The sequence below is a fragment of the Tursiops truncatus genome, chromosome 8 (genome assembly GCF_011762595.2).
Source record: "Tursiops truncatus isolate mTurTru1 chromosome 8, mTurTru1.mat.Y, whole genome shotgun sequence".
NCBI lineage: Eukaryota > Metazoa > Chordata > Mammalia > Artiodactyla > Delphinidae > Tursiops > Tursiops truncatus.
Genome location: NC_047041.1, coordinates 15,907,725 through 15,932,296, shown reverse-complemented (window position 1 = coordinate 15,932,296; position 24,572 = coordinate 15,907,725). Strand labels below are relative to the sequence as shown.

Sequence of the window (24,572 nt, the reverse complement as noted above, 5' to 3'; positions counted from 1 at the left end):
AGTCCACCCCTCATCTCCCTGCCCCACTGTCACAGAGGACCCATTCTCAATGGTAACACCAGGAAGACAGACACACTCCAACACAATGTGGCAACACAGTCCAGCTGAGCCCCTGATCAACGTGCTATGTGACCTTAGGCTATTCCACCTCTGGGCCTCAGTTCCTTCTTCATACCAAGGGGGTTGGGCCATAATGTTAAATTTTCAGATTTGTGAGCCCGTTTTGACTTCATTTTGGTAGCATGAAATCAGCCACGGTGGGAGTCTTTACACCACAGAAATTGGCAAACACTTCAAAATCAGGGTACCACTGTTCAGGCTGACATTCCAGAATCCCCTCCTTCCAGTGGCTGGCCACGAACGGAGCAGCTGGCCCAGACACCTTGCCCAACGGCGTGCTCAGCGTCCGGCTGCTTCCCAGGGACTCACCCCTGATAAATACAGATGCACACCTGGCAACAGCAGGCTCACTCCCCACAGACGACCCCCCCCCCGCCCCACCCTCTGCCTGGTAGATTCCTGGGTGCAGACAAGGAGGGGAGGGAGGAAGGGAGGCAGCCCTGTGTTTGTCAATTGCAAGCTCTGGGCCCGCCTGGCCTGAGTATTACACAAGGCCCTTTCTCCCCACTACTCCTGATCTCCCCATCTCCCCAGCAAGTGTCAAGACAGGAGGGGAGCTGGCTAAGTCTGCAGCATACTGCCTGCTCTGTAACTGAAAGGTACCACCAAACAGACCCCTGTCCCCCCGCCCGGCACCCCCCTCAGGACCTCCACACTGGGTAAGAGCCGTGCTCAGGAAGCAGCTCCTGCATGGACTGCAGTGTGCCTGGTGGCCCCAGAGCTGGACCACATACACTTTGTCCCCCTCATGTGTTGTCCCGCACACCCATAACCTAGAAGGCAAACCAGCCCCAGGTGAAGCGGCAAAGGGAGGGAGCTGTGCAGAGGGCTGCCTGGGGGTGGAGGCTGAGCCTGGTCTCTGCCCCCACTCTGTCCCCTTCCAGGGTTTTGGGGGTGTTGTTCTTGCTGCTATTTTCTGAATCAAGCCCTCAGGCACTTGCTCACTCCCTGTTATGTGTTGAACTGTGTCCCCTAAAAATGCTACGTCGAAGTTCCAGCCCCCAGTACCTCAGAAGATGACAGTATTTGGAGATAAGAGGTAAGTTAAAATGAGGTCATTAGGATGGGCCATAACCCAATAGCACAGGTATCCACATAAAAAGGAGACATGGGGGGCTTCCCTGGTGGCGCAGTGGTTGGGAGTCCGCCTGCCAATGCAAGGGACACGGGTTCGTGCCCCGGTCCGGGAAGATCCCACATTGCCACGGAGCAGCTGGGCCCATGAGCCATGGCCGCTGAGCCTGCACGTCCGGAGCCTGTGCTCCGCAACGGGAGAGACCACAGCGGTGAGAGGCCCGCGTACCGCGAAAAAAAAAAGGGGGGGGACATAGGACAGAAAGACAGACATACACTGATTGAAGATGATGTGAAGATAGGATGAGAGGGCATCGAAGCCAGTAGGCCTGGAACAGGTGCCCCCCCTCACAGCCCTCAGAGGAGCCAACCCCGTTGACACCTTGATATTGGACTTCCAGCCTCCAGAACTGTGAGACGGCACATTTCTGTTGTTTAAGCCACCCGGTCTGTGTTCCCGCAGCCCTAGGAAACTAATACAGTCCCTTTCTCTGAAAGTGAAGTGAGAGAAACCGCATCTTGGTTTCACTCCTTCCAAGCGTGCTCACTCTCATGTCCATATCTAATCCTCACATCACATGACTCCTTAGGCCCAATGGGTGCTACTCAGTCCATTTGACAGATGAGGAATCTGAGGCCCAGAGGCAGGGGGCTTACCAAAAAGCCCTCACAGAGTTAACCACCAAGCCAGGACTAGAACCCAGCCTTCCTCACTAACATCCCGAAGGACTTGCCTACATCAAGCCAAACGTCTCTTTCTAAATTTGTACAGAATTCTGTGAGGCCATAGGGCTGGGGGGCTAGAGGCACCTTTTTCACCTGGTCCTCCCACCTGCATTCTCTGTGGCATCACCCAGGTAGCCTATAATCACCCTGATGCCTGGGCCCCACCCCAGACCAAGTGAATGAGAACCTCGGGGGTGGGGCTCAGGCAGTGGTAGCTTTTATAGCAAACTAATGTGATTCCCATGTGTGACTGGGGTGGAGAAGCACCAGCTAGAGGGTTCCAAGGCGGGTTCTTGACCAGGGACCACTGGCTCACAGAGGCAGCAACCAATTATGCGGCAAGGGGGATGGGGGCCCATGTGTCTGCACTCCGTCCCAGAGGGGGCCTGGGGGTGCCCAGCAGGCAATCACACCTCAGGAAATGTGAGATATAAATTAAGGTGCGAATCAGCACTCACTCATTCCGCACAAAGCCTAGAAATTGTCAGGGCTGGGAGAGGTTCTTCCAACTCTTTTACTTTACTGGGTAGTGGGGAGTTCTTTAAATATCAACAGAAAGAAAAATAATATTTTTGCTTTAAATTTGGGACCCTTACTCTTCCATCTAAATCAAATGTAATTGCTTGTTATGAAAATGAAAGAGCTGCGCTTGCTTGAACACTTACTATATAATGGGCATGTGCTAAGTGACCTTTACAGTGTTTGTCTTTCCAATAATCCTACGAGGTAGGTACTATAATCCCCATTTTACAGAAGGCGTAACTGAGGCTTGGAGATGTTACTTAACCTGCCCAAGGTCACTCAGCAATTAAGTGGTGGGGCTGGGAGTCCAACCAGGAAGGCTGGCATCAAGGACCGTGCCATTGACCACCAGCTGCACAGTATTCTACAGTCTTTTAATGTTCATAACCCATTTTTGTAAAAGGTACTAAAATAAGTATCATATTAAAATATTTAAACAAAATACCTTTTTCTCATTTCTTCAAAATTTCCAGAGATTTTTTTGTTCCCTAACTCAGCACTGAGGAGCTCAGGCAGTAGTAGACCCTAACCCAGAGAGGCAGCAGAACAGGCACCCTCATTCCCAGCACGAGGAACCCCAGCCTGGACACAAGCACTGGCACCCCGCCACCCCCAATTCCCATCCCTACCTGGGCCCTTAGCTTTCTGGAAAGAGGGAAACATGGGCTGGGACTTCCCTCTAGTGGCTCTGAGACTAACTGCAACCAACACATCCACACTTTCCCTGGCGGGGTGCAGAGCCCTGAGCCCCAGTCAAAAGGGGAACCTGCACACCCAGTGTGGCAGCACTACACCCCTGAGACTCTACCGGGTACTGAAGCTTGGAGGCCTAGACGATGCGGCCCCAAGAGGCCAAACAACATCAGACTCCCACTCACCCGCTTCACCTCATCTGCCTCCCATCCCTCCCCAGCTGATAGGGGCATTAGAAGTCAGGAGGGGGCACCCCTGGAGGGAGGATTCTGGCCCCGGGGCAATGACAGGGACCCACTCACCCACTCCTCTCCTTGCTCACCTAAATCCTGCCCGTCCCAGCACTCCCCGCTCCGGGAAGCCTGCTCTGAGCCCTCCCTCCCCCCACCCTCCCCTTAGCTGCCAGTTATCTCCAGAGGGGTACAAGGTAGCTCTCAGCAGCAGGCCCAGAATACTTATCAGGACATCAGTCTTCCCTTCCCCCAGCCCTCCTCCACTAGACTGGGAGCCCCTGAGGGCAGGCTTGAGCCATGTATGTCTCTGGTACAGAGATCCCTGGGCCACAGCCTGGGCACAGAAGCCTGCTCAGTCTGCTACACCAAGCCCACGGGAGGACACAGCCATGGGCACCCGCACGGGAGGCTCCACTCCCACCCGCTCCATGACCCAGTGCACACTGAGGGGCTGGGCAGTGGCCCCAAAGGAGGCAAGGGGAGGGTCCCAGGAGTGCGCAGCGTGAGCTGGAGAAGCAGGCACCGAGGGCACATTAGACTCCTGCGGGGGTGGGGGGGTGGGAAGGGCTGGCCCTCAGGTCTCCGCTCCCTGCTGAGCCGGTAGAGGGCTGGGCCTTACAGTTCCCGGCAGCTGAGGGGAGGGTGCACTGGGAGTCCCAGAGTCACCCCCAGCCCAGCAGGGACCCGCGGACTCCCCGGGTGCCAGCCCCCACCAGCCAGCCTGAGGGTACCTCCCACCCCACCCCAAGGCCTGAGTGCACCAGCGGCAATTCCAAAGGCCCCATTTAGATTCCCACATAGAGGACTTGTTAAGATGGAGCCTGCCTCTGGGGAAATGGGAATGCTTGGGGTGAAAGATGACAAATCGGGGGCCCGGCGGCCAGGCTAAGAGCATACTATTCACTTACATCTCATTCATCAGGACTGCCCCCCAGGCCTCCAGCCACTGGGCCTCAGCCACCTGCGGGGGGGCGGGGGTGAGGGAGTCGGCCCTGCGGGGCCCCTTTGGGCTCCAAGAAGCCTTGGGATGAGAGGAGGTGGCCTAGCAGTCAGTTCTGCCCGCAACCAGGGGCAGGCCCAGCAGCAGAGGGAAACGGGGGTGGGGGACAGGGTGGATACCCACCCCCCGCAGCCTGACCACACAGACATGGATGAGGCCCAAACCAGAACATTCCTTGGGACAAAACCCCTGCTCCTGGCTCCTGCGAGAGAACCAAAGAATGCCACCAGGTCTGTCTTGGGCCCAGCCCCTGTCTGGGGAAGGATGTCCAGTCAACTGGGCCTAAAGGGGGCCAGGATGGCTCCTGCTCAGGTCCCGGCCTGGAGGACGGGTCGGAGCTCTCCACACACACTCGCAGACACACACTCCCACACACCACTACCCAGACGCCAGGCAGGGCGCACGGCCGGGTGCTGCCGAGTAGCAGGCTTGGCGCCAGGGCCCAGGAGGGCGGGGGTGCGGTGTGAGTAATGGCGGGTGCAGGATGCACCCGAATCCTGATAAGGGAGAATAATAACTTGTCAAAGATATATATGATATGTGCTTGCTTTCCCTACGGAATATCTATGGGGCTAATTCATCAAGCAGCGGACTGGCTGGAGACCCACGGAGGGAAGAGAAGAGAAGCACGTGACCAGCAGGCCCCAAAGTGCCCGGTGGTGGGGAGGGGAAGTGGCCTGCCCCAGCTGGACTCCCGCCAGGGCCCTAAGAAGCACTGAAACTGGCCCATCCATGGGTCCCCCGGGTCCCTAACGCTAACGCCAGGTGCATTTTGGATCTGGAATCCAGAGCAGATGTCCCCCTACTTGGGAAGCCCACTGTTTCTCATGTGTTCCTTTTCTCCTCCCCTCTTTTCTTTCTCCCTGCTGTGCAGTCTGCAGAAAGCCTCTGGCTCGAGAAGTTGTAAGATTATCAGAAAACATCTCCGCTTTTGGAGAGGAGACGACAAACAGAAACAGCTCTTGGGGAGAGCAAAGCTGAGAGGGCAGGCCCTACCTGGCTCTCCTTGCTCTCCTCACCGCTCTCCTCCAGCCCCTCCCGGCCCGACACCCCCACACACACACCCCAACCTCCCTAAGCTCCCACAGAAGGAAGGAAAGGAAGGAGGGTCTGTTCCCCTTAGTCAGATCACTTCAAGGACGCCGATGCCAGAAAACCCACCTGGAAACACGGTGCGCACCCCCAAGAGGCAGCTACATCCTCACCAGAGAGAAGGCTTTCATCCATCTACTCCTTCACTTTCCCCGGGGGTTGCGGGGGGTGGTTAGAGCTTCCTCTCTAATCCCCTCTCTTCCTTCCTCCTCTGTCTTTGTCATAATAATTTAAAAAAATGAATTAGCTTGCATCATCCCAGGCCTCCCCCAGGGCCTCTGGAGGTCCGCCCAGCCCCTGCCCTCACCCATCCTCTGTCCCGCAAGCCCTCATGGGGCATCTTCCCCCCCTGCCCCTCAGACTGTCACGAGGCGCCTGACTCACCGTCACCCAGGTCTGCGTTCTGCCACTTCCCACTGAGGTCAGCTCCCTCCCCTTCTCCCCTGTCAGCTCCAGGCTGGCATTCACCCTCCTCTTGTACCTACTCACTAAACAAAGATTAGAGTAAACAGACCAAGAGGCTGTGGAGCTCATCATGTGAAAATACTGAAACACCTCACTACCCACACCCTGCTCTTTCCCCTCCCCCACCTCCCCAAGACCCAGCAACCAAAGGGTTAACTTCTGGCACAGTTCAGGGGCCTCCAGGACCCTGCCCAGCACCTGGCCCCGCATCCATCCTTGCTAGTAAGGGCTGGTGCCACACCGTTGTTAAACATTGTGATTCCCACCCTGGATGGTGCATCTGTAGCTCATCCTGTAGGAATTAACGTGAGTTTCTCTGTGCAAGAATCACCACTGGCCTCCTTCCTCCTCTCCCCACTCCTTCATTCCTTTCCTCCTTCCTTCCTTCTATTCCTTCCTTCCTCCCTGTTTGAGGTCTAAGGTCTCCCTCCCAGCACGCCCTCCTGGCCCTCAGCTCTGACACAGATCTGAGAGGCCACCCACCAGTGCTTACAGCCCCCCTCTCACTCTCCCTCCCAGGGCCATCCTGGCAGTGGCTGGCATCTCCCAGATCCCAAGGGCCAGGAAATATGGGGACCAGGCTCCAAGAGTGCCAGCCCCTCCCCGTCTCCATTTCTCCCTAATGGACAGTGATAGCCCATCCCCTTCTCTGCTCCTCTGCCCCTCTCCCCAACCCACCCCACTGCCCTGTCCACAGAGGGCAGGCCCAGGGCTGGAGACCGCTGGGGCATGTGGAAGGGGAGAAGAGAGGGGGGCCATGCCCCTGCCAGTGCAGCCTGAAGCTACAGAGCAATTAACTTGGCATTTTCAAACAAGGGCAGAGGAAGCGGGAGCCACAGGACTGAGTCAGCACATAAGAGAGGCTGGCTCAGCTCGTTAGCAGGACAGGGCTGAGCCAACAAGAAACAAGGTCAGGGAGGAGGGAGTGGGAGCCCCCAAATGGAGATGGGGCGGGGGGCAAGTGAGGAAGAGGGCTGCCGGCCCCTCCCCATCCCCTGGATAGATCCTGGCTGCCAAGGCCAGGGGACCAGCCCTCAGCTCTTTTTCCTCCAGGCAGCTCCTGCCCACCCTCCACAAGTCAGCAAACATTCTCCATGTATTGTAAGTGCTCCATGACTGGGAGTAAAGGTGACAAGACACTCCCCTCCCTCCTGCCCCAAAACATACAATAGAGTTGGCCTCCCCGATGACATCACCAAGGGCCTGGGGCCTAGGAGCAGCACAGGGCTAAAGACGATGTTTGGGGGGTGGCCTGGGAGACTTCATGGAGGAGGTGGATTTTTTAGTAGCTACATTTAAAATAAGGTCGGCACATCCAGTCTTTTTCCAAAAAGGAAACAAAGCCTCTGAATCCAGCCATCTGCTGAGTGCTTTGCCAGGTGCCAGGGGCGCTACCCACATCTCCTATGATCCCTACATCCTCCTGCAAGATTCCTCTCACCTGGGAAGAAGCAGAGGCCAGGGCTTACGTGACTCACCCAAGCTCATACAGAAAAGGGCAGAGCTGAGGGCTTCCCTGGTGGCGCAGTGGTTGAGAGTCCACCTGCCGATGCAGGGGACACGGGTTCGTGCCCCGGTCCGGGAGGATCCCACATGCCGCTGAGCGGCTGGGCCCGTGAGCCATGGCCGCTGAGCCTGCGCGTCCGGAGCCTGTGCTCCGCAACGGGGGAGGCCACAACAGTGAGAGGCCCGCGTACCGCAAAAAAAAAAAAAAGAAAAGGGCAGAGCTGAGATTTGTATGTGGATTCATCCACTGCAGAGGCTGTGTTCTTTCTGACACAGTGCTTAGGCAGGTAGGAATCTGCTAAACTGAGAACAGGGGAAGGTATTGGAGCAAAGGCCCAGATAGAAGAGTGAATAAAGTGAGTTCTAGCAACTAGGCTGTCGGCCAGGTTGGAAGAGGGGCTGAGCATGCGAGAGGGTTAATTTCATACATCAACTTGATGGGGCTAAGGGATGCCCAGATGGCAAAACATTGTTTCTGGTGTGTCTATTAGGGTGTCTCCGGAAGAGATTAGTGTTTGAATCAGTAGACTAAGTAAAGTAAAGTAGACTAAGTAAAGTAAAGCCCCCACCAATGCGGGTGGGCTTCAACCAATCTGTTGAGGGCCTGAACAGAACAAAGAGGTAGAGGAAGGGTGAATTTGCTCTCCTCTTGAGCTGGGACATCCACCAGAGCTCCTGGTTCTAGGGCCTTCAGACTCAGACTGGGATTTACACCATCAGCTTCCTAATTCTCTGACCTCCTGGCTTGGACTGAATTACAGCACTGGCCCTCCTGGTTCTCCAGCTTGCTGCGGCAGATTGTGGGACTTCCTGGCCTCTGTAACTGCACGAGCCAATAAATATAATAAATAAATGGACAAATCTCCATATCCTATTGGTCTGTCTCTCTGGAGAACCCTGACTAATACAGCATCTCCAGGACGGGGTGTTGTTCTCAGGGTTACTGACAAGGCCCTGTGGATATGCCACAACTTGGAGGGATCTCCTAAGCCACTCATCAAAGCAGCCTTGTAGACAGGAACCAAGAATTTACCAGAACACCACACTGGACCATATCGTCATAACTGCCAATTCTACTCGCCTTGATTAATCTTGATCCTTGAGAGAGGGGCTATCTCCAAGGGGCTGCGTGTGGTTCTTTCTGGTCCTGATGCTGCTGCTCTTTTCGGGGTAAGGTAAGTTTAGGGGGGAGGCTCAGGAGCCATAGGCTGTGGGGGAGGCCAGTGATGGTCAAGAACTGGGTAAAATCTGGAGTCAGCCAGGCACAGCCATGTCAGCCATGAGATGCAGGGTCCCAGACAGCTGGAGCAGGAACAGGGAGGAGAGGGATCTGCTGCGCGGCTGAATTCCTGGCCTGAATTTCCCATCAGCATCAAGCTAGGAACCCCCTCCCTCCAGGCCTTCCAGAGGGGCTGGGCCACCTGCGATACCACTCCCCCCTAGTCTCATGACGTGACCTGTCCCCATACCCCCATCTCTTCTGATCTAACCATGGACAGATTTTTCCCTTCTCTTCATAGTCTGCCCAGGTGAAGTTAGAACATTCTGAAAAAGACTTACTAGAAAGCACAAGGCAGATAAATACAAAATCATGCAATGGACAATGCCCCAAACACATTTGTTGAATGATAAAAGTATTCCATGGGATTTCACCAGAGTAAGTCCCTACGCTACTGCTGTATCCCTGGTACCTAGAATCGTGCTCGGAACAACGTGGATGATTAGACGATTAGCGCACCTTCGCTGAGTGAATGAGTGCACGAAGGGATGAACGGGCCAACTGAACATCCTGCCTGATGCTAAGCATGGCTCTCCCCTTCACCCAAGCTTGTTTTTCTCACACACAGCACTGACCTGATGACCGCCCGCTGCCCTCCACCTGACTGACAAACAAGCCTCGCCAAGAACCCACCTGCCTTCCTGCCAGACGCCCCCCTCCGCCACTTCCACTCCACACTGCACCCCTCTCACCCCAGTGACCACACCGCACATGCCACCATCTACTGTGGACTGAGCAGTAACTGGCATTTGCTGAGCCCTCTACACGACTCATCTCATCTGATCCTCATGTGCTGTGCACAGGTACTAAAGGCACCCAGTTTGGAGATGAAGAAACTGAGGATAACAGAAGCCCAAGGTCAAACAGCAAGTAAATATAAGAGCCAGGACTCAGACCCTTAACTGTTTCCAAAACCCATGCTCTCTGCCACTAAGAGTAGTGATGGTGGACCCCTGACACCACCAGGCTACCTCCTCCTATCTTCACCAATAATCAAATTCAAGAATACCAGTGACACTGAATTTGCCCCAAAGACATTCGTTCAATAAATACTGAGCACCTACCACGTGTTCAGTGGGTACATAAATGACGGGCATCAGACTCCCTCCCTAGGAGTTGTCATGGTCCGTGCGGTGGACACCACCTTGCCTGGGGTGAGTGGTCCCTGAATGGGGACCTCCCATCTCCAACGCTGGATTCTCAGCAGCAGACAGTCAGGGGAAAACCCCCTTGTTTGGTTTTCCTGGCCCCCACCTCCGGCGGCCTGCAGTTCCCAGCTTGCTCACACAGCTCATCTGCCTACCAGGTGCTGTGCACCCAGAACAATCTAACACAAGTGACCTTGCTTCCCCAGGGGGCACTCCAGCAAGTCATCATTCAGGCATCCCCCAGGGAGAAGGTGTTCTGGGGCCCTGACACTATACTCGGGCAACATCAAAAACACTTTACTCACTTCAACAATGAAAGATACCATCTTCACCAAGACAAAGCGGCATGGTTTCCTGAAAATGATGCCCAGCAAGTGAGGGTCGGAGATAAGCAAGTCATTCCCCCCTGGAAGGGGAAAACTGTCCTACATGGAAAGTTCCTATGTGATTACTGGTCCACTCCTCACTTTGGAGACAAGGACACCTCAGACCCATCAGAGAAGGCTGGAGACTTGTCCCTCCGCCGAAGAGATGGAGCCAGGATGTGGACCCAGCTTCTCTGGTCCCTAATCCAGGCCTCCTTCCCTTATTACCACGCGCTCAGAATTACAGGGAACAGGCCAGTGTGGGTACTGGGCAGGGCAGGGTGAGGCCAACCTGATGGCTGTCCAAGACATCCTGGCCAGTGCTGTCCTGTCCCTGGGAACTTTCCAAAGAGTGTTGCTGCCACACACCCCCATCCCGGCAGCTGGCTTGCGTGAGGCTTGTCTGGATGTGTATGGGGTGTGGAGGCCTCATGTGCCCAGGGGCCAAAGGCCTTCATCTGAGGGAGGGGTCTTTTCTCACAGTCTGGCCAATGCAGAGGCCCGGGGGTGAGGGTGTCCAGATTGTCTCCAGGGACCCACAGTCTTGAGCATCAGGGTCCTGGGGACCAAGTGGTCACCTGCATCCAGGACAGGGGGACAGGCAACAGCACTTGACCTTCCCGCTCCCTCTCCCCTACCCCTTCCCCCAGGTGGGCCAGTTGTCTTCCTCTCCAGCCCAATCAGGGGAGTTTCTCATTGTAAATACCACCCACAGCCATCCTCCAAGTTCTGGCACTCCAGCCGCACAGGTCTGCGCTTTTCTCCAAGTACCTCTCCCCCTTGATGACACTGAGCCTCCCCTTCCTCATTTCCTCCTTCCCTGTCTCAGCCACTTGAAATCTGGCCCATCATTTAAGATCCAATTCAAAACTCACCTCCTCCACTGCCGTCTCTCTCCCAGCTCTGTCCCCCCAGAGCCTCTCCTGTCATCATCACCATCATCGAGCCCCTTCCAGTGCGCTCACCTCACTCCATCATGTGCTCCCGTGACATCTGTACATGACTTTGTTTCCTAGCACAGTGCCCCACACAAAGAAAGCTCAAAACTAATTTTTACTTGAATAAGTCCAATGCATTCATCATTATGTTACAGACAAGGAAACTGCAGCTGGGAGAAGTTGAGAGGCTTCCTCGAGGTCACATACCGGCTGGTCAGTGCTAGATCCAGTTCCAGAACCCATCCATAAAAGCGTGATTCCTACCCTGTCCTCCTCCCCTGACCCCATACTGCCTCTTACCACCTACTCGGATCAAGCCAGGGCCACAAGCTCAGCATGGGTGATTTGTTATTGCAGGCATCGCACATACAGCACAGTCTAAGTATGTATGTGCTGTGAAAAGAGTAACAATCACCTGAGTCTCCACTACCTGGGTTAAGACATACAATGTTATTAGTGCCTTAGAATCCCCCATTTCCCCAGCCCCCTCTCCTGTGACCCTCCCCATTAACCACTGGAGTTAACCACTATCCTAACTCTCCTATTAATCATTCCCTAGCTTTGCATTATGGCTGTGCCACTTTTATGCGTCTCCCTAACAATGTATCGCCCTTTGCTTACACAGCTAGGTTTGTGCTTGCTACTCAGTTTTTCAAAACTAAACAGGATCTGTGATCTCTTCAATGCTTCACACTGTTATGTTCAAGTTCTCCCAATGCAGCGAAGTCTGAGCAGATGCCTATTATAAAGTCAGGCCACAAAAGCATGTACAGAGTTCTCCTATCAGATAGCACCAGCTCTCTCCTAAAAGCCACTTTATTTTAGGCACTGAATTAATGGTATACAAATGACATGCATAGTAATGTGGAATTTTTTTTTTTCAGGAAAGGATTTTGTATGTGTGTGAAAAAGTCAACTGCTCAGGCCCTTGTCTTACAGGGCTGTTTTGATCCCAGTTGTCTGACAGCAGGGACCTGTCCTTGTGTTTGGAGGCAGAAAAGAGGCTCCAAGAGGATGTTAAGAGAAGCTGGCTCAGAGGGTCCCCCAGAGCCCTCCTCGCTTCCTCCCAGCCAGCCCTCACGACGGTGGCTTTGGCCCACAGCTGCCCTAGCCCAGGGACCTGGTGGCAGACAGAAACAGATCTACTTTGGTTTCCATGGCAACTGCACGCATTGGGAGACCAACCGAGTGAGCCACAGCCAACGAGGCAGCTGGTTTGAAGGGTGTTGATCTCTCTGTGGACCAGCAAGGCAGAACCACAAGGGACTGGAGGCAGCAACCAAGCCAGGAGGAGCCACAGGAGCTGGGCATATGGAGTCTGCAGGAACCTGTCTACAGAGCTACACATGAGCAGTGCACATGTGTCCACTCACCCACGACCCTCTCTCACCCACCCACTCAGGCAGAGGCACGTGCTGAGAAATGCACATCCACACTCCATTGTGAACACAGAGACCCATGCTCCCAAACTCAGACACCTGTTCACACCAAATACACCCAAGGTTTTACACCTTGCCCCATTTTCACACTGAAAAACACAGACCCCTGCATACAAATGCACATTCATCCATAATATACGATCTGCACCCCTAGAAAGATTCACAGTCACCCCAATACACATTCTCTATACACACCCCCATGCACAGATGGTGCACACACTCACCTTAGACACACAGACCCACATTTACAGGGAGAAACGCACGTCCATACTCACCTGTGTGCTGGCAGGGACACTCCCAGAACATACACATGGGCTGAGATCAGAGCCTCTGGATGCGAAGACTCAGAAGCTGAGGAGCTCCAACTGCAACAACTCAGAAATGGGATGTGGTTCACGGCTGCAGCAGCATCACAAAATCCCAGAAACAAGTCTCCTGGCTTGCTGCCTCATAAACGGTGCCCCCACAGAGAAAGGCCTTTAATCTTCTCTGTTTATTTACTCATAGTAATTCTTTTTTGTGTCCTCCATAAACACCGAAAGGACAGAAATCCAACAATCCTCATGTCATGCAGACTTGGAATAAAAATTTTGATGACAGACTCAGAGATGCATGTTCCTCTTTAAGACACCTGTGTGTGTCTGACTCTGAAGAGGCATGTCCCATCCTGGTTCACTGCTTTCTGGTCCCAAAAGGCAAGGAAAAGAGGCCTGCTGGTTCCGCTCCTAGGAAAAAGGGACAAATTCACAGCACGTGGAGTATCTTGCTAGGCCAGGGGTTAGCTCCTGACCTAGCAGGGAAACCTGACAACCACAGGCTCCATCCACCGAGGCCCTTGAGAGCCAGGGGTCACAGAAGCACTTGGCGGGGGGGACATTTTGTTGAGAATTTCTTGAAGCATATTTGAATATTTGTAACATTTATTTCAATATTGTCCTAATGATCATTTAATTAATATGGAGAAATGGAAAGATTATGTACATGTGTATATATTCCTATTGCAATAATAATAATAGCTAATACTCACAGGCACAAAAAGGTCACTAACTGTTAAGCTATTGAAGGGCTTCCCTGGTGGCACAGTGGTTAAGAATCTGCCTGTCAATGCAGGGGACACAGGTTCGAGCCCTAGTCCGGGAAGATCCCACATGCCACAGAGCAACTAAGCCCGTGCACCACAACTACAGAGCCTGTGCTCTAGAGCCCGCAAGCCACAACTACTGAGCCTACGAGCCACAGCTACTGAAGCCCGCGCACCTAGAGCACGTGCTCTGCAACAAGAGAAGCCACTGCAATGAGAAGCCCGTGCGCCACATGGAAGAGTAGCCCCCACTCACCGCAACTAGAGAGAAAGCCCGCGCACAGCAACAAAGACCCAATGCAGCTAAAAATAAATAAATAAAATTGTTTTTAAATGTTAAGCTATTGTTATTACTGTGATTTTAAATTGATAATGAAAATCATCTATAACTTAAAAACTGGGGGTAGTTGAGATGAACCTCCTTATTTCATAGGCTTTTAAACACTTTTCAGTTTCAGCAGCAGCAGGATTAGCACTGTGTGGTACTTTACAAAACAGTTTCACATACACCATCTCCTTTGTGTCCCTAAGCATCTTCTGTTGGCCAGGCATCAAGCTGGGGTGGGGGGTGTCATAGATTAGTAAGACCCAGGCCCAGGCCTCGAGGAGCCCACAATCCAGCAGGTAAGGGGTGGGGGAGGCACACTGGAACTGTGTACCATGCAGCCTCATGTCATCACAAAGGCCAGTACAAAGGGCAGGAAGCATAGGCAAAGGAATCATTTGTAGATGGGGAAGAATCAGGAAGGGGTGGAGAATCAAAGAGAGCTGCAGGGAGGAGGTCACACTTGAGCTGGGCCTGAACTCACCAGTAGGTTTTGACAAGCCAAGTTCCTGGCTGGAAAGGAGCATTGAGGTCCCAAGCACAGCTGTAGAACAGTGGGTGGTCGACCTGGGCAGCTAGACCCAGGGGTCCAGAAGGGTACAGGGAAGAATGGAGCCACAAAGGTAGACTGAGGCCAGATTCAGAGAGGCCTTGCACGGCAAGCCAAGGAGTCTGGCCCAGCAAATCATCAGGTGTGAACCGGCCAGACCTGTGGTCCAGAGAAACACCTCAGGTACCTGGGTGTCTGACACTGGGTTGTGGGGTATGACTGGGAACCTCGGGGCCAAACCGGAGGGTTAAAATTGCACCCTCCATTAACAGAGCCAGAGCGCAGGTCAGCACCCCCAGCACCCAGCTCACCCAGCTCGGCGCCTGACTCACACAAGGCTCTCCATAAATGTTTGCTGAACTGCACGGCGCAGCGGGTCACGCGAAGAAAATGGAATTAAGAGTCGAGTGACCTGGAGGGCTACTTCAGGCCCACTACTGACTGGCTCCCGGACTCTGGACCGGCGATTTAACCTCTGGTTCTCGGTTTCCACGCTGGTACAGCGAATCCGATAATGCCCTGACCTCCCTGGCTTAGCTGCTCTGAGGCTCTCACGCGGGAACCGGCTGAAGGCGCTGGAGGGCGCAGAGCGCCGGCCCTGGCGGGGGACCACGCGGGCCGCTGCCGCCTCCCCGGGACCATATGCGGGGAGAGCTGGCTCAGCCGTCAACAATCACCTGCCCCCCAAACTCACACCTGCGCTACATTTCCGCTTAGGCAGATGGTGCGATTTGGCCGCGCGCCAGCGCGTTGGCCCCGCCCTGGACGCTCGCGCATGCGCCCTGCAACCGGCGAGACGCCGCTGGGAGGTGGCTTTGCGGACCGGCGGTCACCCGGAAAGGATATGGCTCAGCCAGAGGGCGGGGTGCCTACGGCGCCCCTTCCCTTGCTGGAACAGCGCCCCTTTCCCAAGGCCAAGGCAGCAGCAAGGCCAGCTTCTCCCCAATTCTCACACCGCCTCTGAAACGTGAACAGGGAAGGAAGCTTTCAGAGTTTCCCATGTGGAGAAACTGAGGCTCAGAGAGATTAGGAGACTTTCAGCTGGACACACAGATATTAAAAGATGGAGCCAGATGGAAACCCAAGTCTGCCGAACTCCAAGCACACCGTTCTTTCGTTGGTTGGCACTACCCCGGCTCCTCAGACCACTTTGGCCAATACCTAGTGGGGGCAGGAATTCTTCCTTCACCCAAAGCTGGCTTTGCCTCCGTCCAGCGCAGCAGCCTTACGATTCCCGTACCACCCGGCCCACTCCTGAACCATCGTGCCACCTTGCATACCTGAAAATTAGTGGGGATCTGAGCCAAGCGTCAATCAGTAGAATTAAATGATGAAATACACAGAACTCCTTAAATATATATATATATTAAATATATATATTTAATATATATATATTATATATATATATATAATATATATATATATTTAAAGAAATCTGGTCTAAATGCCAAGCCGGGGGCAGGCATATCTATTGGTACAGCATCACCACCAAGGGCTCGTCCGGCCTTAACCGGCACACCTCCCAGAATCCTGAGCTCATCATTTCCTCTTTGCCCAACGCTGGTGTTGAGAAAGTTCTTGCTTCTCTTCAGCTGAAATCCATCAGTCTCCTTAAGGATCCAGTTGCCCCTCTTGGGGCCACATGGAACAAATCAAATCTCCCTTTCTTTTCACAATCCAGCCTACATTAGGAGGCCGCCTTCTCTCTTCCTGACTCAGCGGCCCCCAGTTCCTTCAACCATTCCTTAGAAGTCATGCTTTTGAGTTCCTTTCTCAGCCTCCAGACACACTCCGGTCTGGTCCGATCCTTCAGAGCTCAGCACAAACACGTGTTCTCACCATGTGTCAGATACCGTGCTATAAGTGCCTTCCCTGAGTCATCTCATTTACTCCTGATGACAACCCCAGGAGGTGGATGCCATCATTATCCCCGTTTTGCAGATGAGGAAACTGGGAAGTGAAGGAACATGCCAACAGTTACAGAGCAATTGACGGAGCAGTCTCTGCTGCCCTCTGCTGTCATTGCAGCTCCAGCAGAACAAGAGCACTGGGCTTGGGGTTGGGTGAGCTTTGCTTCCCACTCTCCCACTTATTATTGTGTGACCCGGGCAAGCCACACATCTGGTTCTCCTGGTCTGTAAAATGGGGGTCGTTATAATGTCCACCTGCTAGGCTTTTTGGAGATTAAAACACATTTTGAGATGTGACCATAGGCCTGATACTCCCCACTAGCTCCCCCTACCCCTCCAGGAGTCCTGTGCGAGGACTCACAGGGACTACAACAAGTGACCAGATTCATGTCACATCCTATAGTGCTGGGACCCTCTCCAGGAGGGAGCCAGGTTCAAATCTCCAGGTCCCTCACCCGGCCTGAAGTCACTCTCTAAAATGATTTGTCAAGTGACAAGCAAAAATATATTACCAATTTAAGAGTGTGATTTGCCTGGAACTTTTTAATCCTTGGGCTGTTGTTGAATAGATTAAAGTGTCTGCTTTGATCCATGCATTTAGATGGAAACATAAATATAGCCATCACTTATTCTCTCAGCCGCCAGGATGGGTGTCACGTTGCATCACGCCGGCTTCCCACCCAGCCAGGGTAATGCATGAGAATGACCTTTTTGCCATTCAAATCCCTTTTGACTTTTCTGCTCTGGCCTGAGCCCGAGCTGCCCTGCTGCCTAATGTGACCACAGCTCACGCTGGGAAACAGTCACTCGGGAGAAAGGGTGGAGCAGGGGACGCCCGAAGCCGACAACTTCCCCCAGCTCGGCAGAGCCCAGCAAGAATAAGTCTCCGGAGAAACAGATTTTGAAGAGGAATTTAGTACATAGATCTTCTGTCAGCGGAGCAGACTCCGGCTCAGCCGTTTTTCAGGCTCGCTGCTTATCCAGAAATACATCTATTTTTACATGGATCTCTGGCGAGATTCCCTCTTCCCTCGTGAGGTGGGAAGCTGCGCTGGGAGCCGGGCACGGGGTCGGGGGTGGGGGGTGGGGGGTGGGGGCGGGGCCTCGGGGCAGGGCAGGCCCAAGGTCTGGCTCCAGGACGCTGCGGCTCGGGAAGAGGGAAGCGGTGCCGAGCCCTGGGCCTTCCGAGCCTTCCTCCAGCCATCCGCCCGCATCCTGCCCCGGCCCTTCTCGGGACACGGCCCGGCCTCCCAGAGTCTCCATCACGGCCCCTGCCCTCCTGCGCCCTCTCCGCCCAGCCAAAGCCCCGGCCACCTCCATGACCCCCTCAACCCTGAAGTCTGCTGAGGACTGAGCTGTGGACACCCCCCAGGCCCACAAGTCTGCGCAGACGCGCGCGGACAGGCACACGAGGACCCCCATCGGGCGCCCACTAAGATGGGCTGCGCCCGCCCTTCGCTGCCAGTTTATTCTGGGCCTGCCTGTTGGCACCCAGCCACCACGAACACTGGGAGCCGGTTCTGGACAGCCCCGCGGATCACCGGGTGGAATGGCTGGCGGGGGCTCTGAGCACTGTGCTGTGGCAGGCAGTTAGGCCTCAAACAATGGCCTGTGAAACGTCAGAAGTAGCGGGGAGGCTGGGATTAGCAGGGGCCTTGGGCATGTTGAGGGCCCTGGGGTTGACCACGCACTGATGGAGCCAAGAGCCAGGGGGACAGTGCTCTCCTGATCCCATAGGACCCTTTGGCAGGAGAGACACCATATGCCTCCTTTCCCCAAACCCCCTTGAATAAGTTAACTCCTTTCACCCCAGGAGCTTTTGTGCTGTGGAGAACCAGGCCCCCCCACGATAATCAGGGGAGAGAAGACAGTTCCAAAAATAGGAATGACCCCACTGTGGCTATATGTGATGCCCTACTTGGCCCTGTCCTCTGCCTCCTCCCCACAGTCCAGGCCTCTGCTCCCACATTCTGTTCTAAGAAGCCCACAGTCCATGCCCAGCCTGTCCTACCCAAAGGTCCTGCCTCTCCCCTCACATTCTGTTCTAAGAAGCCCACAGTCCATGCCCAGCCTGTCCTACCCAAAGGTCCTGCCTCTCCCCTCTCCAGGTCCTGGCTCTGCACTTCAGCCCCTGCTGCTTTGGGGACCTTGTTCCTGAATCATACCCCTCCCTCTCCTTAAAGCAGTGCTCTCTTCCTCTGCTCTGTTTTCAGTCAGCCCTGGCCTTGCCCCATCCCTGCCCACATGCTGACACACAGTGCCTGTGGACCCTACTGAGCCTGGTGTGTGTCCCCACTCTCTCCCTCCACACCACCTCGTCTCTCCTCCTAGTCTCGCTCAGAAATGCCTGTCCCCCCACAGAGAGCAGACTTGTGGTTGCAAAGTGTGGGGGGAGGGAGGGATGAATTGGGAGTTTGGGATTAGCAGATGCAAACTAGTATATATAGAATGGATAAACAACAGGGTCTTACTGTATAGCACAGGGAACTATATTCAGTGTCCTGTGATAAACCAGAATGGCAAAGAATATGAAAAAGAATGTATTCAATATATATGTATAACTGAATTACTTTGCTGTACAGTAGAAATTAACACAACATTGGAAATAAACTATACTTCAATAAAATAAATTTTTAAAAAAGAAATACCTGTCCCCATCACCCACAGCCATCCCATCACCGACTCCTGGCCTTTGTCCCACTCTCCTGCCAGACCTCTGCCTTCCTAACCCTGAGCACCAGCGCTGCCTGGCCTCACAGATGGGACCTCTCCTAGCTGCCTCCTTCCCTTCCAGCTGCCCAGCTGTGCCTGCTCTTTCACTCTCTCTAGCTCTTCTTCCTCCTCCTCCCATCTCTTCTTTGGAGGTCCCCCAGTGTTCTAGCCCAATTTCCTTTCTACTCTGTCTCCCTCCCTTGGATACGACGACGATCTACCCCCGCACCCCCCAAGCCTTCAATCATTGCTTTCATGTGAATAGGTCACAAATGAGTATCACCTGGTCTGACATTTCTGCTGAGTGTTCCCACCTGCTCATAGGACAGTTCCAGGTTGGCAGATGCTGTCACCCCTAAGTCACCCCGCCTGAAACAAATGCATCATCTGCCCTCCATAACCAGGACCTCCACCTAGAGTGACTGACGAGTTACCATCTTTCTCCTGTTTGCTAAGCTAGATCCAAGGATAACTCCTCCTTTCCCCTTCACTCCCTCCCGCCCACCCACACGCATGCAGCCAATCATGGAGCAGCCTCTAGTGTTGCCCTCCCAGCCTTTCCATTCTCATTACACCCAGGTTCTAGACCTCATTTCCATCCACCAGGACTATTTCAGGAATCACCTAATCTGTCTTGCCCCATGGGGTAGGTAGGTAGAGTAATGCCTCTCCCAAAAAATGTCCATGCCCTGGTCCCTGGAACCTGGGAATATGTTACATTACATGACAAAAGGGACTTTGCAGATGCTTAAAATTAGGGTTTTGGACCTTAAAATAGAAATTATCCTGGATTATCTGGGTGAGCCCCAGCTAGTCATACGATCCCTTAAAAGCAGTGAACTTTACCCAGCTGAGGTCAGAGAGATGCAACAGAAGAGAAACTAGGAAAGTGGTGGAAGAGCTGCAGCAGAGGGGGAAGTCTGAGAGCTTCCAAGAACAGGATTTGATACACTGTTGCTGACTCTGAAATACAGGGGCCCATGTGCAAGAACTGGGAGGGCTTCTAGGAGATAATGGTGGCCCCAACTTACAGACAGCAAGGGAATGGGGTCCTTCAGTCCTACAACCACAAAGAACAGGATTCTGCCCACCACCTGAATGATGCTAGAAATGGATTCTTCCCAGAGCCTCCCCACAGGAGCCCAGCCAGCCAACATCTTGATTTCTTGTACAACCCAGAGCAGAGAAACCGTTCAAGCCAACCTGGACTTCTGGCCCGAAGAGCTGTGAGATAATAAGTTTGTGTTATTTTAAGCTGCTAATTTTGTGGTATTTACTTTGTTACAGCAGCAATGTAAAACTAAAACAACCCACCATTATCCATTTAGCAAACCACTGCTATAAGCTCACCCTCGCACTGAATTACCTTTCAGGACTCCCAACCAGATACCACATATGTCCCAAATCCTCAGCCTGATGTTCGACAGTCAGCCTCCAATTTTTATTTGTAGTTCATCTCCCCCACTAACTCCCACTAAAAATACACTAGCCACATTCACACCCTCTAAAATTGCCTCAAGCATCCCTACCTCTGGGTCTTTGCTCACGGTATGCCCTCATCAGGAGTTCCCTCTCCTGTCCCCTCCCCTCTGTCATCCAAATCTGAGCCTCCCTCCTCTATGAAGCCTCCCGAACCTCCAGCCTGAGAAGCCTCACTACCCTGCTCTCTCTGCCTCACCCACTGGGCACTCAGTACACACTGCCTTGTGTTAGTGTCTGTCCCTCCTCGACACCCTTCCCAACCCGATGGCAAGACCCACACCTGTTTTTTCTCTAAGGGCTCCACTGTGCCTAGCACAGTTCTGGGTATAGAGTAGGGATCAACAGAAACCCGCTGAGTTACAAATACAATGGAAATATTTCCAGCTACTGCCCTACTGAGCACTAGATCCTAGATGTGAGGATCTGAGGGATTATCCAGCCTGGACCTAGCTGCCAGGGACCAGGAGAGAGGGACAGAAGCCCTCAGGCCAGGAGGCCACTCTGCTTGTGGTAAGGTGGTAAGGGGACAAAAACAATTCCAAGCCACACAGAGCCAGGCCAGAAACGATCCTGTGTCAGGAGCAGGTGAGCCAAGAAGAGGTCCCCAGGTCAGACCGGGGAGGTCCAGAGGGAATCAGGAGGAAATATCCAATCTGAGCTCCGGGATCAGGGCAGATCAGCCAGGACCTGCAAATTAGCCATTACCTACCTGCCTGACAGTGCAAGGGGACAGCGTGGGCTGTCACCAAATGCCAGTCAGACACCCATGAAGACCAGCAAAAGGCTGAGGGAGGGAAAAGAGAAAAAAAGAGATTAAGAAGTCAGGGAGAGGGAGGGCTGGAGAGGGGAGCGGGAGAGAAGACAGAGAAAGGATACGAGGAGAAGAAAGAGGGGAAGTGGGAGGAGAGACAAGGACTTCTCCCTCCATGGCCACTGTGGAAATACCACGGTCCCTAGAATATCCCAAGCCCACGGGGTTAAGATGAGGTGAGGAAATGGCAATACCCCACCCTCCTTGGTCACCACAACTAAGAAATTACGTAGAGTAATTAATCAAAAGCTAATGAGAAATGTGTTTTCTCTCCCAGCCTAGCCCCACATCATATTCTTATTAGCTGAGGTTATTACAATAGTAATCATGCATGCTCCAGGCACAAATTGGGTTTTTTGCTCCACTGCCACCAATTTAGAAAACCATTAATGGCAAGATAAAGCCCACATGGCTCACACCAGGCCGAGCCCGAGGAACCGGCTGCTGGTTCCTGCTCCCACTGCCACATACCCACTGTCCAGAGAGGGCACCCCCCACGCCCCCGCCAAGAGCAGCCATAGGAATCAGGAAGTCTGACCACAAGAAAGAGTCAAACACTGGTGGGGTGGGGCGGTGCTGGGCCTGGAGTGGGGGGACCTTGGACTTCCCACACATACACACACACACACACACACACGCACACATACACACCCTCCAGTGCAATTGCTAGGGCAGGGACAGCCCTCATGAAACGAAGCATAAAGGCGAGTTTGCTTCTGGGGTCCAAGTCATCCCAGTTCTCTCTTGAGCCCTTCGCCATTCAGAACCTGTTCTCTAGAAAGGGTTGGCTACATCGGTGGTTCTGAAACACAGGTATGCAGTCAGGTGCTGACTCTTGATGAGGTTTCCACTAGTAAAAAGAAGGGTAATGTTTTCATAAAGCTAAATGGACTCAATTTGAAAGATGTTCTTAATTCTGAAACTGTCCTTCCTATTTTCTTTGTGGTTTTACACACATACGTGTTATGTGTGCCTGTGCGTGTGCGTGTGTGTGTGTAAAAGTTACATATATAACCTTACTTGGTAATTACTTGCAGTAGCAAGGGATGGATTTAAATTGATAGTGCACAATTGGAGATGTACTGGCTGATGTAACTAGGAAGAACAGGGGTAAAACCAGAAGTCAGATGGTATTGTTGGTCCCTCTCCCTTTCTCCATCTCTCTTTCATTGCTCTTGTGCTCTCTCACTAAATTTGAGCTTCCTCCAAAGCTGAGATCATGGGAGGGATGACTCCTGGATTGGCATGGCCAAAGGCTGCTCTGGGCTTATGTTATCCATGCTTAGGATCTCAGAGGAAAGAGATCTTGGTTCTCCCTCAGCACCCCCATGTGAAATCCAAGGCAGGACTCTTACTGTCCCACCTTGGGCCCTCTATATGTATTCTTAGACCAATCACTGTGGCCAGGGACACCAGGCCTGAGCTATGGGATTACTCCTGAGGCCCAGGTAACTGTAGCCTGCTGCCCCACTAGAAACAGGGAAAGAGTTGATACCCTAAAGGAATACGGATAAGGTAACTTAAAAAGAGGGAAGAAGGGGTCCACACAGACAAAGACAATGGACACCACTATACCTGGAAAAATAAAAATAAGATGTCAGTTCTCCACCCCTATTGCAAAAGCTTCTTTATGAAAGTCTTGGGAACTACTAAGTCAGACTGAGTCACCAAAAAATGCCAAGGACCATTCTGCCATGTAAATCTCCCAGGATTTACACAGAAGAAAGTTACAGCAATGAGGTGTTAATGTAGACTCAGCAAACTCACTGGTAAAGTAAACTGTTTCAGAATATCAGAGGGCCTGTATGTAACAACAGAACAGATGGTGGACTCCTCCAACCATTCCAGATATTCTGCACTGTAAGCCTAAAAGGTCCTCAGAGCCATACTGCTATGACGGTAAGGTGAGCAAGCAGAAATTTTTCTACAGAGGAAACTCCCCAGGGGCCCAAAGACCTCATGGAAACACACTGAAGTCAGCTTGGACTCATTTCCAGGATGTCAGGCCCCTGAGCAAAATGGCTCTCCCTTAGCCCCCCAGCATCAGCACACCTATGGCTTGTCCACATAATGGATCAGAAGTATGGTCAAGACATCCTCCCTTAACTGGTGCTGGTTTGGCTAATTTTTATCATTTATTATTTAAATGTTTGAACCTGCTGTCTGCAGCAGTCCCCCAAAATAATAAACAGCCCTAAAACAGACTTGACTTTGAAGTCTATCTCTACTTCTCACTGGCTGTTTGGCTTTGAAAAAAACTCTTTGACCTCTCTGATCCCCAGTTTCTTCATCTGTAACATGCACCTTCAAAGATATTCTTGCATCTTTTGGTGAACTTTGTCAAGCACTTACTAAGTGTCAGGCGCTGTTGTGATGTGCTGTGGATGAAGGGGGTCTTCCTAAGAATGCTGGGGATAGAAGACACACACCCAACATGTGTGATCCAAAGGAGAATGGGACATGTGTCATAAGAGAAGTATGAACCAAGTACAGTGGGCATTGAGAGGAAGAAGGTACTACTTCCAACTAGGGTGAAGGGCAGATGTGGTGGAGGAGAAGACATCTGCTCTGGTTTGGAAGGACAGTTGGAATGTAGTGATGAAAAGGTAGGGCATTTCCTGCAGGGAGGATGGCCCAAGAAGAGGTCTGGAGACAAGAATACTAAGAGTAAAAATAACACAATAGACCAGTTGGACTTAACTGACAACTACAGGACATTACATCCCCCAACAACAGAATACACATTCTTTTCAAGTGCACATGGAATGTTCTCCAGGATAGATCACATACTAGGTCACAAAACAAGCCTCAACAAATTTAAGAGGATAGAAAGAAATTATATCAAGCATTTTTTCCAACCACAACACTATGAAACTAGAAATCAACTACAGAAAGAAAAATGGGAAAAGAACAAACACATGGAGACTAAACAATATGCTACTAAAAAACCAATGGGTCCTTGATGAAATCAAAGAGGAAATCAGAAAATACCTTGAGAGAAATGGAAATACAACTTTCCAAAATCTATAGGATGCAACAAAAGCAGTTCTAAGAGGGAAGTTCATAGTGATACAGGCCTTCCTCAAGAAATAAACAAACAA

The 24,572-nt window shown here is 52.6% G+C and overlaps 1 protein-coding gene across 1 annotated transcript in view; it reads right to left on the bottom strand.

Moving 5' to 3' along the window:
- The window catches only part of BUD13 (BUD13 homolog), a 310,306-nt gene that overhangs the window by 218,198 nt on the left and 67,536 nt on the right, over positions 1-24,572 (bottom strand). The window contains exon 12 of the mRNA XM_019941853.3: positions 12,876-13,325. The gene's annotated coding sequence lies outside the window, so the exon portion shown is untranslated. The remainder of the gene's footprint in view (positions 1-12,875; positions 13,326-24,572) is intronic.